This window comes from Orcinus orca, chromosome 4 (assembly GCF_937001465.1).
Source record: "Orcinus orca chromosome 4, mOrcOrc1.1, whole genome shotgun sequence".
Classification (NCBI taxonomy): domain Eukaryota; kingdom Metazoa; phylum Chordata; class Mammalia; order Artiodactyla; family Delphinidae; genus Orcinus; species Orcinus orca.
In genome coordinates, this window is record NC_064562.1 from 2,936,217 (window position 1) to 2,953,830 (window position 17,614).

The following is a 17,614-nucleotide window of genomic DNA, read 5'->3' on the forward strand; positions in this document are numbered from 1 at the left end:
TTTAATCCATTTTGAGCTTATTTTTGTGTATGGTGTTAGGGAGTGATCTAATCTCATACTTTTACATGTATCTGTCCAGTTTTCCCAGCACCACTTATTGAAGATGCTGTCCTTTCTCCACTGTACATTCCTGCCACCTTTATCAAAGATAAGGTGACCATATGTGCGTGGGTTTATCTCTGGGCTTTCTATCCTGTTCCATTGATCTATATTTCTGTTTTGGTGCCAGTACCATACAGTCTTGATTACTGTAGCTTTGTAGTATAGTCTGAAGTCAGGCAGCCTGATTCCTCCAGCTCTGTTTCTTTCTCAAGATTGCTTTGGCTATTCAGGGTCTATTGTGTTTCCACACAAATTGTGAAATTTTTTGTTCTAGTTCTGTGAAAAATGCCATTGGTAGTTTGATAGGGATTGCACTGAATCTGTAGATTGCTTTGGGCAGTAGAGCCATTTTCACAATGTTGATTCTTTGAGTCCAAGGACATGGTATATCTCTCCATCTGTTTGTATCATCTTTAATTTCTTTCATCAGTGTTTTATAGTGTTCTGCGTACAGGTCTTTTGTCTCCTTAGGTAGGTTTATTCCTAGGTATTTTATTCTTTGTGTTGTAATGCTAAATTGGAATGTTTCTTTAATTTCTTTTTCAGATTTTTCATCATCAGTGTATAGGAATGCCAGAGATTTCTGTGCATTAATTTTGTATCCTGCTACTTTTCCAAATTCATTGATTAACTCTAGTAGTTTTCTGGTAGCTTCTTTAAGATTCTCTATGTATAGTATCACATCATCTGCAAACAGAGACAGTTTTACTTCTTCTTTTCTGATTTGGATTCCTTTTATTTCTTTTGCTTTGATTTTTGTGCCTAAAACTTCCAACACTATGTTGAATAATAGTGGTGATAGTGGGCAACCTTGTCTCGTTCCTGATCTTAGTGGAAATGGTTTCAGTTTTTGACCATTGAGAATGATGTTGGCTCTGCGTTTGTCATATATGACCTTTATTATGTTGAGGTAAGTTCTGTCTATGCCTATGTTCTGGAGAGTTTTTATCATAAATGAGTGTTGAATTTTGTCGAAAGCTTTTTCTGCATCTATTGAGATGATCATATGGTTTTTATCCTTCAATTTGTTAATATGGTTTATCACATTGATTGATTTGCATATATTGAAAAATCCTTGCAATTCTGGGATAAACCCCACTTGATCATGGTGTATGATCCTTTTAATGTGCTGCTGGATTCTGTTTGCTTGTATTTTGTTGAGGATTTTGGCATTTATTTCATCAGTGATATTGGCCTATAGTTTTCTTTCTTTGTGACATCTTTGTCTGGTTTTGGTATCAGGGTGATAGTGGCCTCATAGAATGAGTTTGGGAGTATTCCTCCTTCTGCTGTATTTTTGAAGAGTTTGAGAAGAATAGGTGTTGGCTCTTCGGTAATGTTTGATACAATTTGCCTGTGAATCCATCTGGTCGTGGGCTTTCATTTGTTGGAAGATTTTTAATCACAGTTTCAACTTCAGCACTTGTGATTGGTTTGTTTATATTTTCTCTTCCTTCCTAGTTCAGTCTAGGAAGGTTGTGCTTTTCTAAGAATGTGTCCATTTCTTCCAGGTTGTCTATTTTATTGGCATATAGTTGCTTGTAGTAATCTCTTATGATCCTTTGTATTTCTGCAGTGTCAGTTGTTACTTTTCCTTTTTCATTTCTACTCCTGTTGATTTGACTCTTCTCCCTTTTGTCCTGATGAGTCTGGCTAATGGTTTATCAATTTTGTTTATCTTCTCAAAGAACCAGCTTTTAATTTTATTGATCTTTGCTATTGTTTTCTTCATTTATTTTTCATTTATTTCTGACCTGATCTTTATGATTTCTTTCCTTCTGCTAACTTTGGGGGTTTTTTGCTCTTCTTTCTCTAATTGCTTTAGGTGTAATTTTAGGTTGTTTATTTGAGATTTTTTTTGTTTCTTGCGGTAGGATTGTATTGCTGTAAACTTCCCTCTTAGAACGCTTTTGCTGTATACCATAAGTTTTGGGCCATTGTGTTTTCTTTGTCAATTGTGTCAGGGTATTTTGTGATTTCCTCTTTGATTTCTTCAGTGATCTCTTGGTTATTTAGTAGTGTATTGTTTAACTTTCATGTGTTTGTATTTCTTACAGTTTTTTTTTCCTGTAATTTATATCTAGTCTCATAGCATTTTGATCAGATAAGATACCTGAGACAACTTCAATTTTCTTAAAGTTACTGAGACTTGATTTGTGACCCAAGATATGATCTATCCTGTAGAATGTTCCATGAGCACTTGAGAAGAAAGTGTATTCTGTTGTTTTTGGATGGAATGGAATGTCCTATAAATATCAATTAATTCCAGGTTGTTTAATATGTCATTTAAAGCTTGTGTTTCCTTATTTATTTTCATTTTGGATGATCCGTCCATTGGTGAAAGTGGAGTGTTAAAGTCCCCTACTACTATTGTGTTACTGTCAATTTCCCCTTTTATGGCTGTTAGTATTTGCCTTATGTATTGAGGTGCTCCTATCTTGCGTGCATAAATATTTACAATTGTTTTATCTTCTTCTTGGATTGATCCCTTGATCATTATGTAGTGTCCTTCTTTTTCTCTTGTAATAGTCTTTATTTTAAAGTCTATTTTGTGTGATATGAGAATTGCTACTCCAGCGTTCTTTTGATTTCCATTTGCATGGAATATCTTTTTCCATCCCCTCACTTTCCATCTGTATGTTTCCCTAGGTCTGAAGTGGGTCTCTTGTAGACAGCATATATAAGTATCTTGCTTTTGTATCCATCAGCCAGTCTATGTATTTTGTTTGGAGCATTTAATCCATTTACATTTAAGGTAATTATCAATATGTACATTCCTATTACCGTTTTCTTAATTGTTTGGGGTTTGTTATTGTAGGTCTTTTCCTCCTCTTGTGTTTCCTGCCTAGAGAAGTTCCTTTAGCATTTGTTGTAAAGCTGGTTTGGTTGTGCTGAATTCTCTTAGATTTTGTTTGTCTGTAAAGGTTTTAATTTCTCTGTCAAATCTGAATGAGATCCTTGCTGGGTAGAGTAATCTTTGTTGTAAGTTTTTCCCTTTCATCACTTTAAATATGTTCTGCCACTCCCTTCTGGCTTGCAGAGTTTCTGCTGAAAGATCAGCTGTTGACCTTATGGGGATTCCCTTGTATGTTATTTGTTGTTCTTCCCTTTCTGCTTTTAATAATTTTTTTTTTTTTTTTGCGGTACGCGGGCCTCTCACTGTTGTGGCCTTTCCCGTTGCAGAGCATGGGCTCTGGATGTGCAGTCTCAGCGTCCATGTCCTAAGGGCCCAGCCGCTCCGCGGCATGTGGGATCTTCCCAGACCGGGACATGAACCCGTGTCCCCTGCATCGGCAGGCGGACTCTCTTCCACTGCGCCACCAGGGAAGCCCTGTATTGAATTTTTGATAGTTTGATTAATATGTGTCTTGGCATGTTTTTCCTTGGATTTATACTGTATGGGATTCTCTGCACTTCCTGGACTTGATTGACTATTTCCTTTCCCATTCTGGGGAAGTTTTCAACTATAATCTCTTCAAATATTTTCAGTTCTTTTTTTCTTTCCTTTTCTTCTTCTGGGACCCCTATCATTTGAATGTTGGTGTGTTTAATGTTTTCCCAGAGGTCTCTGAGAGTGTCCTCAATTCTTTTCATTCTTTTTTCTGCTCTTTGGTAGTTATTTCTACTATTTTATCTTCCAAGTCACTTATCTGTTCTTCTACCTCAGTTATTCTGCTATTGATTCCTTGTAGAGAATTTTAAATTTCATTTATTGTGTTGTTCATCATTGTTTGTTTGCTCTTTAGTTCTTCTAGGTCCTTGTTAAATGTTTCCTGTATTTTCTCCATTCTATTTGCAAGATTTTGGATCATCTTTACTATCATTACTCTGAATTCTTTTTCAGGTAGACTGCCTATCACCTATTGATTTGTTTGGTCTGGTGGGTTTTTCCTTTGCTCTTTCATCTGCTCTGTATATCTCTGTCTTCTCATTTTGCTTAACTTACTGTGTTTGGGGTGTTCTTTTTGCAGGCTGCAGGTTCATAGTTCCCGTTGTTTTTGGTGTCTGCCCCCAATGAGTAGCTTCAGTGGGTTGTGTAGGCTCCCTGGTGGAGGGGACTGGTGCCTGTGTTCTGGGATGAGGATTGATCTTGTCTTTCTGGTGGGCAGGACTGCGTCCGGTGGTGTGTTTTGGGGTGTCTCTGAACTTAGTGTGATTTTAGGCAGCCTCTCTGCTAATGGGTAGAGTTGTGTTTCTGTCTTTCTAGTTGTTTGGCATGGGGTGTCCAGCACTGGAAGTTGCTGGTCGTTGAATGGAGCTGGGTCTTAGCCTTGAGATGGAGATCTCTGGGAGTGCTCTCACTGAATGATATTACATGGGGCCAGGAGGTCTTTGGTGGTCCAATGTCCTGAGCTCTGCTCTACCATCTCAGAGGCTTATGCCTGAAACCCAGCCGGAGCACCAAGACCCTGTCAGCCACACAGCTGGGTTCAATCATGTACATGGTCTAAATGGTCTCAACAACACCTTGCTCTCTGAAGGCTGCATCCTTGATAGTGGCTCTGACTGTAGAAAGGGTGGGCAGAATGTACATTCCAAGGTGGGGTTGGGGGGCAGGGGAGAGTGACCTCTTTTATCGCTTTTTTAACAGAAGAATAAGAAGTGAGGAAAAGCCAGAGTGAGCCTCTCTTAGAGTTGCCTGTGCTCCCCCTAGGGGATTCCTGTATTCTCTACGTCCACCCTTTTTGTATCCCGTCCTTACTCTGCAGTAAAAATAAGATAGCATCTTGAGGCTGCACGTGTGAAAAACTTGGAAGTCACCACTTCATCCCAATAACAAGTGAAAAGCTGAACAGACTAGAAAATCAGCAGCTTTTTGAAGGTCCCTAAGAGGGGTGAGTATGAAGAGCAAGCTCTGCCTGTAAGATTGGAGACAGGTGAGCCACAGCTTCCCAGACAGAAAGCAGCTCAGGAGCCAGTGCTGGGGTAGGAAACCTCGCCTGTAATTGGTGAACTCCTGGAGGCTCAGTGTGGACAAGCCTGAGAAATAACAACTCCAGGGGACCCAGTTGTGGCAGCGGAGCCCTCACCCTGTGGGATTTGCCTCCAGGAGCTTGACATGATTCTCATAGTAAATACTGGAGAAAAATGCCCCCTGATTCTGGCAGGGGGAGGGGAAAGGGACCACCCAGAAATACACTGGATCTCTCTGTTCTTAACAAAGCTGACCCTCAGGAGAAGCTAGTTACCCAGAGCCCACACTGCTGGGGTGTTATGAGAGCCCAGCTGACGGAGGAGAAGAGAAAGGTATGGCTCTAGTCCACTCCGGCCTTCCTGTCTCACCTAAGAAGGCAGAACAAACCTGAGACACACTGTGAAGTTCACAGTCTGGGTCACAGACTCGCCAGAACACTGAGACCCAATCCCAGGACTTCAAGATGCACCCCGTCCTCCAAACCTCACCACCATGTTACCAGAGGCCTGTCTACTTTGTTTTACCAGCTTACTTTACCAGGCACATCATGTCCAGCAATCAAAAAATTACAAGGCATACGCAAAGGCAAACCTGCAGCTGGAAGGTACAGAGCATGTATCACAACCAGACTTAGCAATGTTGCTGGAGTTTAAAACACTATGACCAATATGCTGAGGGCGAGACTGAACAGAGTAGACAGCACAGGCAGAGATGTGAATCCTAAACAAAATTGAAAAAGGGATGCTAGAGATCAAAACCCCGGGATGGACATGAAGAATGCCTTTGATGGCTCCACAGTAGACTGGACGTGGGTGAAACCTCTGAGCCTGATTATCTCAACAAAAACCTCCAACACTGAAAGCAAAGAGAAGAAATACTGAAAGAAACAGAAGGATACATCCAAGGACTTTGGGACAACTACAAATGGTGTAAATGCACATAACGGGAAGACCAGAAGGAGAAGAAAGACAGGAAGGGACAGAGAAAGCTTTGAAGTAAAAGTGACTGAAAATATCCCCCAATTAAAAGCAGACACCAAAATGCAAATGCAGGAAGCTTAGAGAAAAACAGGAAGGTTAAATGGAAAAAACAAACAAAAACCTACATGTAGGCTTATCGTTTTTGAACTACAGGAAATCAAAATAAAGAAAAACTCCTGAAAGAAGCCAGCGGAAAAATCACGTCACCTATAGAGGAAGTATGATACAAATGACATCTGGTTTCTCTTCAGAAAGCAGCAAGGAAGAGGAGATTGGGATTGAGAAAGTGCTTTGAGGGAAAAACTCACCAACTTAGGATTCTGGCCCCTGCAAAATTATCTTCTAAGTGGAGAAGAAATCAAGACGTTTTCAGACACACAAAAAACTGAAGGAATTTATTGTCAGTAGACCTGCCTTGTACAAAATGTTAAAACACATTTTTTTCAGAGGAAAGGTAAAGGATACAGGTCAGAAACTCACATCTACATAAAGAAAATCAAAGAAGTAACAAGTAAAGGGAAAACAAAAACTTTATTTTCTTATTCCTAATTGCTCATTTTGAATTCAAGAAATCTATTTCTTGTTTTCAGTAGTAAAAGAGAATTATGCTGTGATGTAAAGTTTTACATTTTTTAAAGGTACAATATGGTGGCCGCTGAATATTATCTCTAAGACACAAATCATTATCTACGAAGCGCTGACTTAAACCCTTAAATCCATCTTGATTGAGACTTGAGAAGCCACTTAAGATATTGCAGAGAATAAACACCAACAAAACCATTTATGGCTACAGCTGTACTACAGTTACGTTTAAAGCATTCCTTGCAGTAGAAACAGCAGCTCATCAGCAGAGAATGCTGAGGCAATGGTCTGAATGTGCTAGCAAAAACATCTGTTAAACTCATAAATGGATGTGAGACGATTCAGCTGTATGGAATTACCTCCTAAGAAACTGTGAAATGGATTATACCACGAGTTATATGGGCATCTCTTACTGAGATAAACATAAAGCCTTGTTTTTAATTCAACATTATATGGACTGTATCATTTCAGCCTTTTAATAATTAATAATATTAATAATTTAATAATAATTGTCTGCCCATAGGGTTAGGGTCTTGGTGGTTTTACCTTTAGACTGACCAGTGTTTTAGTTTTGTGAACAGATGTGCGCCCAGGAAAAGACAGGGTACTTTAGAATTGGGGGTTAAAGGAAAGTTTCTGACAATTAACAATCCTCGGTACACTCAGCTTGTTACAGCTGAGGTAAAGGTGGATATACTGCAGTACCAAGGTTGTACCGCTTGGCCTTTCCTAATACAGACACCAGATTGAGGGCCAAACTCATTTGATTACTTTTTGGTTAAAGATGTCTTTTGGTAAGAGATATTTTTGTCGTACACTGAAACTAAAATAAATGGAAGTTAAAAAAGTGGAGACAAATTATCAATTTAAAACCCGGCTTTGCCAGCGAAAGTAGAGCCTGACTGTGGTTTTATATCACTTACCTGAACTAAGGAAATAATTTAGGCTTCAATCTGCATAGCTGACAATCAAATTTAAGCACTGACAACAATTGTGATGGTTTACTTTTGTTTTAAAAAGACTTTATAATTTTAGAGTAGCTTTAGGTTTACAACAAGTTGTGAGGAAGGTACAGAGATTTTCCACGTATCCCTTATCTCCACACAAGCTCAGCCTCCCTGATATCAATGTCACTCATCAGAACAGTAGCTTTTTTTTTTTTTTTAACCAAGGATGAACCTACGTTGACACATCATAATTACCCAAAGTCCATAGTTTCCATTAGGATTTACTCTTGGTGTTGAACAGGCTATGGATTTGGACAACTGCATAATGATTTGTGTCCATCATTATAACATCATACAAGGTATTTTCACTGTCCTAGAAATCCTCTGTGCTCTGCCTGTTCATCTCCCCCAACACTAGCCCAGGCAACCACTGTTCTTTTACTGTCTGACTAGTTTTGTCTGTCCCACAGTGTCCTATAGTCAGAATCATGCCGCGTGCAGCCTTTTCACATTGGCTTCTTCCACCCAGTGATGTGAAATTAAGGTTCCTCCATGTCTTTCTGTTGCCTGATAACTCACTTATCTTTGTGCTGAATAATAGTTCATTAGCTGAATGGACCACTACGTACCCACTCACCTACTGAAGGACGCGTTGGTTGCATCCAAGTTTTGGCGATTATGAACAAGCTACAATCAACACCCACGTGCAGCTTTTTGAGTGGGCATCGGTTTGCAGCCGCTCTGGTAAATACCAAGAAGCACAGCTGCTGGATCATATGGAAAGAGAACGTTTAGCTTTGTCTTGATGAGAAACCTCCAAACTGTCTTCCGAAGTGGCTGCACCATTTTGCATCCCCAGTAGCAATGACTGAGCATTCCTGCTGGCCCACATCCTCACCAGAACTTGATGTTGTCAAGATTTTGGATTCTGGTCATTCTGCTAGGTGTGTAGTCAGGTTTATTTCCCTTTAATGTTATTGGGATATTCTTGACAACCAATGGCAACCTGTTATTCACTTTCTAGGATATTCGTGTATCGTGGACACCATTGTATCACTTGGCAAGTCTCTTTCTTCTCTTATGATAATGGAGCCAAATTTGAGGTTTAGAGCCTCTCATTAGACTCCATACCTGGTGAAAACCACTGGCACAAAAGTGCTGCATTTTTGGGAAGTGTATTTTCAACTAAGTGAGGGAACTGTTTCTTTTAAAAGGAGGACTTTGTGATGTTTCCAGAGTAGAAAAGCCTGTGCAGTTTGCCAAATGCGATAGATAGTAATGCCACTGTGGAATAAAAACCATGAGCCGAGGTAATAAGGAGTCCAAGGTAGTTCTGAAATGGAGCCTCGAAGGGCATCCTTCATCGCAATCTGAAGTTTTCAGAAGCCGTGGCTTACGGATCATAGTTTTCTATTAAGATGAATCTAAAGATATTTTTTAGGAAATTAGCATACAGATATTTAGAACAATGTGTTAGGGGCATAAAGGATGGAAAAGAAATCAAAGATGAGTCCAGAGTCGTAAGTCTTAGAAATGAAACCTACTCCCAGTCCAGAAGGGACCCCCCTAGATGCCCTGGATTCTACCCCCTACTCCAAACGGAGGGGCCCATGAACCTGCCTGACCCGGTATTTTCCCTGGAAACTGATGTGGAGACACAAAGTGGTGTGGGTGTGCCTTGTGCAGTGAATGACGATGTGCCCTTCGGGGCCAGAGTGATGCTTCAGAGCCAGGTGTCTTGAGGAACTACAGGGAGAGCCTCAAGGTAAAGAAGAGAAGAGTGAACTAGAAATAAAGAAAAAAGATCAGGAGAGACAGAAAGAGATGGTGAGAGACAGACAGAGACAGACAGAGGCAGCGCCCTCCTGTTTCTGGTAATGATCGATGTCTTAGTTTCAGCCCATCTTTAACTTTCGTCCTGGGGGTCCAGGAGATACTAGTAAATTCTTTAAGAAGATCTTCTTTTTCTTGCACAAGGTTTAGGGGCTTCATAATCCTTGTAGATAAACTTTTCCTAAGCAAGACTATATGATTTATTTACATTTATACTGATTTACACATTTTTCTGTCACAGACGACTCGATTATTTTGTGTGTTTTGATGTGGACAGCATTAATATTCCGGCAGTCCAGTGCACACTTGAAGAGCTAAGAGTTGGGTGTCTGAAGGCAGTGGTCCCCATCGTTTTTGGCACCAGGGACCAGTTTCATGGAAGACAATTTTTCCATGGACCAGGGATGGGGTGTGGGGGAATGGCTCAGGCGGTCATATGAGCGACGGGGAGCGGCAGATGAAGTTTCGCTGTCTCGCCTGCCTCTCACCTCCTGCTGTGCGGCCCGGTTCCTAACAGGCTGCAGACCGGAACCGTCCGCGGCCTGGGGGTTGGGGACCCCTGTCTTAAGGGACCAAGAATTGTAATGTAATAGCCTCTTACATGTAGTCAAGGATTATATACTCTAAGGCGTACATATAGAGTGTCTGCTTGCTAGTTTCTTGTTCTGTTCTAAAAAGACTGCTACAGAAAGTGACGAAAGCTTGTGGAAAGGAACCCTGCGAAAAAAGTTTTTTTCACGGTCAGGATTAACTAACTTTAGATTGAAGTTAATTAACTAAATGGATTTGTTAAGTAAGCTAGTACAAGACTGGAATTTGAAAGAAGTTTCTTAGAGTGTTCCTTTTTGATAACAGATTGTGTGAGTTTCTGTGCCCTTAAGTGATTTATATTTGTTTTTGTTTTTTTAATCATTTTTTGACTTTGGTTAAATGAATAATTATTGTTTCATAGAGAACTATGATCCTGTTGTGTTTTAAAACCTTTTTGATATTTTTAACAAACTTCCCAGATATCAAAATCTAACTAAACCTCCTTTAGCTTCCAGCTGACTCTGAGACATGTCAGAGAGGAATGTTAAACTAATTAAGTGTATTTGGTATGTTAAATTACTTCAGAACATTGCCAAGTGATTGGAGATAAACCCTAGGTTATAGTGTATGGATAAATGTTATTAATATAGATATTCCAAAATTTATATGAAATTCTAAACATCTGATATGTCCTAATATAATGTTATCAGTCATAATTCCAGTTATTCTAAAATGTTATATGTCACAGAAATATCCAAGTTTGCTGCTAATTGCATTGTACTCAAATCTTTAACATTTGATGTGTCTTAATATAATGTTATCAGTCATAATTCCAGTTATTCTAAAATGTTCTATGTCACAGAAATATCCAAGCTTCCTGCTAATTGCATTGTACTTAAATCTTTAACCATGCTATTTTAAGTTTTGTGCTTTATAGAAAACCATTATTTTACACTGATGCTTTTACAAAATGAAGATTTTCGAGAAGACTCATAAAAAGAAGTTTTGAAACAAATATAATTTTCTGATAGCTTTAGATAATACCACTGAACTGGGTAACAAATGACAAAACTCTAATGGAAAACCTGATTACTTCATCCAGATCTATAGGAATGAATTGCATGGGACTGAATGAACTGGTGAACATGGTTTATAAACTTATGACTTTGGGAAATATGCTAGATTTAATCTTTGTCTTCCAGGAAAACCTCTTCTCTTATGCTATGACCTACAACAAATTGATAAAGTATACATTTGTAAACAAAGATGAAGCGTGTATATTTTCTCTCTACCTGATCCCGCCAGAATTTGCCTTCTTCAGCTGGCTCCCCGGCAGACTTGTGGTTTATTGCCACCGGATTACAACTAGCTATACCAAAAAAAAATAATAATAAAATAAATAAAAAGACTGAATAAGTTTGGATTGCTCATTATATCTAAATTAAGCAAGCAATCATTAATCAGCTATTAACCTGAGCAAACATTGGGCTCGATTCTAAGGGTACAAAAAAGCACAAGGCGTGGTGTTTTAACCTTAGCAACTTGCAATCTAGTTTGGGAGGTGGAATATACACATCACACGTCATCCACCATAGTGAGCAGCTGGCAAAGGAGTGGTATAGATGACGAGCTTGGAACAAAATGTCATTTCGAGCAAAAAATTTATTTGTTCAAAAAACTTAATTCACACAAGAAGTAAGTATCTCTTGAGCTCTATCAACAGTGAGCAGATGCCCCAGGCTCTAGGAATTCCAGAGTTAAATAACACAATGTTCTGGAGCAAGAAGTATCCGAGAAGTAAACAATTCCGGAGCACAGGGCCAAACGCTGTGACTAAGGCACTCGTAGCGTCCTGCAGGGGCTCAAAGGAGAAGCTCCAGCTCTGCCCCGAGAAGTTAGGGATTGTTTTGAAGTGGAGGAGGAGATGTTCTTGTAAATCAAGAAGAGAGAGTAACACTGTGTCAGGCAAAACGGGTCGTAAAACAATAGATGCTCAGCAAGGGAAGATTCTTCTGTGCTTGTGCGTGTTTAGAGTGGGCGGAACAGGGAGGATGTTTTAAAATGTAGGTTTTATTTTTCTTGATTTATGGTGAAGCTGGGACATGAGGAGGTGACTCTCCCTGAAAAAACTGTCACCCTCGGTGCCCAAGTAAGGGGCATTCCAGCCACACGGGGAAGAAGAGGGAAGGGGTGGAGACTGTGGGCAAGGACCATGGTTCTTGAGGGAAGGGATGGACAGGACTTGGGCAGGCTCCGCGGGTTTAGGCTGCGCCACTTTGAACAGTTTGGGGCAGGCTCTGGGGCCCCGTGGCTGTTCCTCGTTGCCCGGCTCTGGGGTCACCAGTGTAGGGAGAGTGCCCAGGAGGGCGGGGGCTTGGTCAAGGTAGCGGTTTGGAGGTTGCACTCGGGGTGCTTGGTTTGAGTAAGAAAGTGAGCTTCCAGGCACGGCTTTGCTGCCTCTAGGAATTAGCTAACCCTGGGAGGGGCAGTCCTTCTGGAATAAGCAAAGCCCCAAGATATCAGAGCGTCAGGAAATAAAGAAAACAAAAAACATAGTTAATAGGTAACGTGAGTAACAAAGCAAGGACCAGACTGCAAGGGTCGTCTCTGCCCCTGAAGGGACCCCCAGTGGAGGTGCCCGGAGCAGCCTCAGATGGAGAGTCTTTGGGTATCAACGTGCTGAGTTTGGCCATGGAGCCCGGAAGAGCTACCAGGCTCCCCCAGAACCTCCCTCAATTTCCTTATTGTCCCTGATGATGTCTGTTTTCTGGACCCTTTGACCCCTGTCTGCCTGGTACCACAGTGCCGTTGACTAAGCACAGGGCGGGCAGGCTTTCCCCACGTGGTCTGCCTGACCCTCAGTCCCCTTAGATAGACATCTGCATACTGAAGATCAAACATCATCACATTTCCTATGTGCTTCCAGCTCCATATAGAAAGTATGGAATTTGTATTTTTTTTTCTTCTTTTATGCAAAAATATCACATAAGTAGTTGTTGAATTTCAGGGAAGGGGCTTGGAGATCTGTTTATTTTGGAGCTAACAAATAATAAAAGAGCCCTTTCAGGAATTTTTGCTTAAAGGCAAATTTCCTTTTCAGGTTTTATAAAACATATAAATTTAGCATCAAGCAGAAAGACGAAGTGTGTACATTTCCATCAAGAAGGCTCTTGGGCTCCGCGTGAGATTTTGGAGATCGATCCATGCTTCCTTAACAGCTTCCTTCAACCCGGGCCTTTAGCCACCTGGCAGGTATGTTTGTCAGCTGTCTTCTGCGTCTACAAAGCCTGAGACACAGGGATTTCTTCCTTGGAGCTGCATTAATTTTTAATCTGTAAAAATAGCTAGTACTTACTGGCTACTTTACATTGTTTCTAAAGAAACCAAGAATTGTAAGTTTGCCCATTGCTTCTAACACCTAAAATTATGGTTTTTATTCCCAATTTCCAAAGAGTGTCATCATTATAAGGAGATCTCTAAAAATCTTTATGGAAAGGGCTTCTAAAGTTTTTAAAAAGTATATATGTAGGGGCTTCCCTGGTGGCGCAGTTGTTGAGAGCCCGCCTGCCGATGCAGAGGACACGGGTTCGTGCCCCGGTCCGGGAAGATCCCACATGCTGCAGAGCGGCTGGGCCCGTGAGCCATGGCCGCCGAGCCTGTGCGTCCAGAGCCTGTGTTCCGCAATGGGAGAGGCCACAACAGTGAAAGGCCCGCATACCACACACACACAAAAAAGTACATATGTAGTCCCACTGAACGCACCATATGTTTAAGTGAATTTTATATCCAAGGAAAATGCTTGTATTTTAATATAGTGTAAGAATTGGATTTCAATCCCAAAGAAATGTGTTCTGTTAATTATGACAGCACATCTGCTGTGTTTAAATATTTCCCTTCCCCTATTTTGAGAATATTCATTAAAAATGTTTTTATTTTTTTCCCTATACATTCCTTATCCATCCACGCTCTGATAGAGCATCTGCAGCTGTCAGGGGAAGGTGTTAAGGATAGACCATGAGAATAAGGGCATTTTTAATAGGATTTAACGGCTGGACAGTGGGCATATTTACAAGGACGTGCTTTTCTAATGAGCTTTCCCCATCAGCACCCAGCTGCTTTCCTCACTGCAGCTGGCGAAGAAGCGAAAGCTTCTGCCCCAGCCGCACTCAGATTCTTCTCCTCATCTTCCTTCCTTTCTTCTGCTCTAAGCCTCTCAGATGGCGGCCAGATGCCACACTCCGTGAGGAGCAAACTGTAGTAAGTGGTCCTCGGCTAGTTCACCCAAGGGCTGTGACCGTCTGACTGTCCCAGGGGACACTAACCCCAGGACATGGGCCTGCGGCATTTGTATCTCCTTGTTCAACTCACCTGAGACTCCAAAATAAAGTAAATCCTAAATACTAGCACATAAAAGAGACATAAAAATAGTAAAAAAATCATTAGATTAATAAATAGTAATTTGCAGTAAATGCACGGGTTCCTAGGGAAAAGCAATTACCAACATTGATTCAAGAGAGGCAGCATTGGGGGTGAGGGAAGGGAGAATTGGGAGCTTGGGATTAGCAGATGCAAACTATTATATGTAGAATGGATAAACAACAAGGTCTTACTGTGTAGCACGGGGAACTATATCCAAGCTCCTGTGTAGCACAGGGAACTATATCCAAGCTCCTGTGAGAAACCATAATGGAAAAGAATATGAAGTGTAATATATGTGTAACTGAATCACTTTGCTCTACAATAGAAATTAACACAACGTTGTAAATCAACTATTCTTCCATTTAAAAAAAAAGAGAGGTGGCATTATTTGTAGGTAAGACCAACTATCTCAAAAATATAGGAGAATCTACTAAAAAACTAATCAAATTAATAAGAGGGCTCAGTAATACACACTCAACATAAATAATAAATAACTTCCCCGTATATCTGTACTGATCACTCAGAAATACACAGTGTGGGAACAATTGGTTATTAGTCTAGAAAATTAGCCTGCAATACCATTCATGAACACACACACACAAATTCAAAGAAGACTAAACAGTTAAACAAACTACCTGAAATTATAGAAGAATCAGAAGAAAATATAGAAAATATATTTTTTAATTGCAATGGGGATGCTTCTTAGCATATCTGTCACCAGGAGGAGAGTACCAGTGAGAGACAATGACAGTTATTCTAACATTTGCTTGGGACAGATTTCAATTTCTCCACATTTCTTTCGCTGCAGCTTCCAGCCTGATCCTTGATAGGTGAATCAAAAAGAAAAACTAAAAAAAAAAAAGCCAGCCTTGAGACTAAATTGCAGGAAGTGAGTGAATATGGGATTTTATCTGCTAGCTTTCACCACTTCTCTAACATTCAAGCAGCAACACTGCCGACAGTAAGACAGACATGGTAGGTTCCAGGAAAAGTTCCACTTGGGTATTTTCTTGGCTAGCTACTATTAGACATTTATTTACCACTGGAGACCAAATATATTTTTAAATTTCTAGTTTGCCTTTGGAGGAACTTTGAATAACATTCCATCAACACAGATTTGGCCAAATGATATTCCAGTCTAAAAATGGTCATTAAGCTTACAATATAATGCCTATTATTTTTGACCAAAAGTGGAAACACAAGGTGAGCTTCCAAAATCCATTGTATAATTTTGGAGTTCTTTTATTTCTTTTTCCATGAGAGATTGTAGGTCATGAATCTTCACAAATATTGCCTTCTTAAAACGGAACCTCTTGTAGTATAATAAAATCATTTTGCCTCAAGGTGGAGCTGTTATATTTTCGGAAGAGAAAAGCACTTTTGCCTTATTCTGGAATTTTGTCATAATCCAGAGGAAAAGTTTCTGCTCTTTTAAATAGGAGTTGATAGAAGTTTCTCTTCCGCCTCTTCTCTCTTACTCTAGAAAACAGTGGTTATGTTAAAGGCACAGTGGCACGGTGACCCCAGCTTTCACTGTCTGTCACTCCAGTGTCCACTCAAGCTGCCCCGGCTTTTCCGGGATGTCCGGCCTAGTGCAGCTGGCTGAGTGGAGTACAAATGCACATGAAGTAGTCGAAGCCACAACTTGCTTCATACAGACCTTCCGTGCTTATGTTGTAAACATAGTTGTGTGTGTGTGTCCTCTGTTGGCCACACAGGATTATTTTAGACAATTCTGGCAGACTTCCAAATTCATGTAATCCTAGATGTATTAAACTCTGACACCACTTTTTTTTTTTTTTTGGGATGAAATAGAACCAGTCTTATCAGTAATTATCAGCAGCAGAAGCTGAGGTAAAAAAATGTCAGCAGAGTGAAATTAAGCATGATAAAGCTAATTTCATCGGATTAAGTCAAAATCGAAACCAACTGAGAATAAAGACAGTTTGTGAGTTTTCATATTCTTATTGTATCAATTTGGCAATACTGAATATAAGATGTAATTTCCACTCAAAAAGTGTAAGCACCACACAATATGTTTCTTTGCCGTGGTCTTTTGTGGCTATTCTTAGCTGATGGAAAACTCTTAATGAACAACTATCAGATGTTTTTATTTCAGAGAATATTCTCTTTCGTAATGAGGACTGAATAGGTTTCTCACCCATCCCCCCACCCTTTTTTTTTTTTGATAGTGAAAAATGTCTTAACTGAAAGGATTTTGCAAAGTCTAACATGCTACATGTTGAATCATTATTACACTGCAGGGTAGTATTATGTATTCTGAAACACAGGTGGGAGAAGCCATAAAGATCATAATTCGTATGTCTAACATATTGTCGTAACTTGCCAAACTATGGAAGAAGTTGAATATCTGCTTATAATAAAGTGACATTTATTGAAGACTGCATATTATTAAAAACAAGAATTCTTAAGTGCTCTGTGATATCATGAAACACAATGTATACATAATGTTTGGTTTTTGAAAACCAGCTAGATACCAAATCATGGCTTCCCAATGCCCTGATCCCAAGCTTCTCAGTGCACCTTGGGTGGACCACAGTTTAGGTGGGGCGGGAAAAGGATGGAGCCGAGTGGACGGAAGGGGAACAGAGCTTATCATTTGCTCTCACCTGTCTGACGCTGGTCCTTTCCCAGAAGATCCAAATAAAATGAGTCCAGATTTACACCTTACCCTTATACTCGTTATATTTTTATTCTATGTTGGTTACTAAATGAATGTTTTAAAAACCAAATTGGATTTCCATTTGTGTCCCCCTAATGAGACAATTCTAGTTTGAGGTATGTTGGATTACCTTCACAAGAGCAAAATTATCTAAATCAAACTATAGAAATTCAAGCTTGAATTATTGCACTGCTACTTCAGGGTGCTGGATCACCCATAATTACATCTGTGGTGCTTCCATTTTAAGACTCACTGTTAAACTAGAAACCCCCAAATTCCTTGCCAAAATCTAAAGAAGCCTTTAGTTTCAAGGAAAATAAGAAGTTTACTCTCAGGTTCCCCAGATCTCGAAATCACACCCTGATTCAATGAGCTTACAGCTTAAAAGAACGTCCTGGTTCTAAGCCTTCTATAAAGTAGAATAGATGCTTTTAGAATAAACTCTGATAGAGCTTAGATAACTTTCCTATTCCAAGACAAATTTTTCTAAGTTTGTTCCTTTATATTCTTTGCTGTATTCCAAGAACAGCATCGTCCAGTGGAGCATTTTTAAATAATGGAAATATTTCTGTGCTGTTTTGAAATTAAGCCACTAGTGGTATGTGGTTATTGGTCTCTTGAA